The sequence below is a fragment of the Solanum tuberosum genome, unplaced genomic scaffold (genome assembly GCF_000226075.1).
Source record: "Solanum tuberosum cultivar DM 1-3 516 R44 unplaced genomic scaffold, SolTub_3.0 scf00229, whole genome shotgun sequence".
Taxonomy (NCBI): Eukaryota; Viridiplantae; Streptophyta; class Magnoliopsida; order Solanales; family Solanaceae; genus Solanum; species Solanum tuberosum.
Genome location: NW_006239154.1, coordinates 55,987 through 58,212, shown reverse-complemented (window position 1 = coordinate 58,212; position 2,226 = coordinate 55,987).

Here is a 2,226-nt window from a genome sequence, read left to right as displayed (position 1 = left end):
AACTCAGCAGGGTGCTTTGTCTGGTATAGATGGAGGTCAGCGCCAGAACACGTTGCATGCTCTCTAAGCTCGCCAGGACCAAGAAGATTCTCCTGATGTGGTCACTGGTACGTTACGAGTCTTTTATTTAGATGTTTATGCATTGTTAGATCTAGGGGCTACACTGTCTTTTGTAACTCCCTATATAGATGTAAACTTTAGAGTGTCAATTCTGTAACTCTCCCAGAACCCTTCTCAGTCTCTACTCCAGTTGGTGACCCAGTTATACCTAAACGGGTATATAGAAATTTTCCTATCACAGTCTCTCAGGAAGTCACCTCAACAGATCTTGTAGAGTTAGAAATGGTAGATTTTAATATCATTCTACGCATGGATTGGTTACATTCTTGTTATGCCTCAGTCGATTGTAGAACTAGGAACATTCAGTTTTAGTTTCCAAACGAGCCAGTCTTAGAGTGGAAGGGTAGTAACTCAGTGCCTATGGGTCTATTCATCTCTTACCTTAAGGCCAAAAAAATAATTTCCAAAGGGTATATCTATCATATTGTTCGGGTTAAGGATTCAAACTCTGAAACCCCAACTCTTGAGTCAATCTCGGTAGTAAATAAGTTTCCAGAAATGTTCCCACAAAATCTTCCCGGAGTTCCTCCCGAAAGGGAAATCAACTTCGGAATAGATCTCTTTCTAGATACCCAGCCTATTTCGATTCCTCCTTACAGAATGGCTCTAGTCGAGCTTAAGGAATTGAAAGAGTAGTTAAAAGACCTTCTAGATAAGGGCTTCATCAGACCTAGTATCTCTCCATGGGGTGCTCTAGTGTTGTTCGTGAGAAAGAAAGATAGTTCTCTCAGAATGTGCATCGACTATCGGCAGTTGAACAAAGTCACAATCAAGAATAAGTATCCCATCCCCAGGATTGATGACTTGTTCAACCAACTTTAGGGTGCTAGTTGCTTCTCTAAGATAGACCTCAGATCCGACTATCATCATCTCAGAGTCAATGATAGTGGCAATCCAAAGACAACTTTCAGAACTCGGTATGGTCATTATGAATTTGTAGTTATGTCTTTTGGACTAACAAAGGCTCTTGCAACTTTCATGGACTTAATGAACAAAGTGTTCAAACAGTATTTGGACTTGTTCGTCATCATCTTTATTGATGATATCCTCATTTATTCTCGGAGTGAGGAGGAGCATGCGACTCATTTGAGAGTTGTTCTGCAAACTCTCAAAGATCGCCAGTTATTCGCTAAGTTCAATAAATGTGGATTCTGGCTATAGTTCTTCACTTTCCTCGGTCATGTGGTATCCAGCGAAGGGATCCGAGTGGATTCACAGAAAAATTGAGGGAGTACAACACTGGCCCAGACCCACCTTTCCAACAAATATCAAAAGTTTCTTGGGTTTGGCCGGTTATTATAGAAGATTTGTTGAAGGATTTTTATCCATAGCTTCTCGATTGACTAAGTTGACTCAAAAGAAGGTCAAATTTCAGTAGTCAGATGAGTGTGAGAAAAGTTTCTCAGAATTGAAGACTAGGTTGACTACAGCTCCTGTCTTGACTCTACCAGATTGTTCAGATGGGTATGTGATTTATTGTGATGCATCCATGGTCGGACTATGTTGTGTGTTGATGCAGCGAGGTAAGGTCATAGCTTATGCTTCTAGAGAGCTTAAGATTCATGAGAAGAACTACCCGACTTATGACCTAGAGCTTGCAGTTGTAGTATTTTCCCCAAAGATTTGGAGACACTACTTGTATGGTGTTCATGTTGATGTATTCACATATCATAAGAGCCTTCAGTATGTGTTCACCCAGAAAGAGTTGAATCTTCGTCAGAGGAGATGGCTTGAATTCCTCTAGGATTATGACATGAATGTGTTGTACCATCCGGGTAAGGCCAATGTAGTGGTTGATGCTCTCAGCATGTTGTCCATGGGTAGTGTAGCACATGTTGAGGAAGAAAGGAAAGAGCTAGCCAAAGATGTTCACCGGCTTGCTCGCTTAGAAGTTTACCTTACGGACACATCAGATAGATGGGTAATAGTTCATAATGGATCAGCATCATCATTGGTAGCGGAGGTCAATGAAAAATGGGATAGTGATCCTATATTACTTCAGTTAAAAGGTGCAGTTCATGAAAATAAAGTTGAGGTTTTCTCTCAAAGGGGAGATGGTGTACTTCGTTACCAGAGTCTCTTATGTGTTCCTAATGTGGGTGAGTT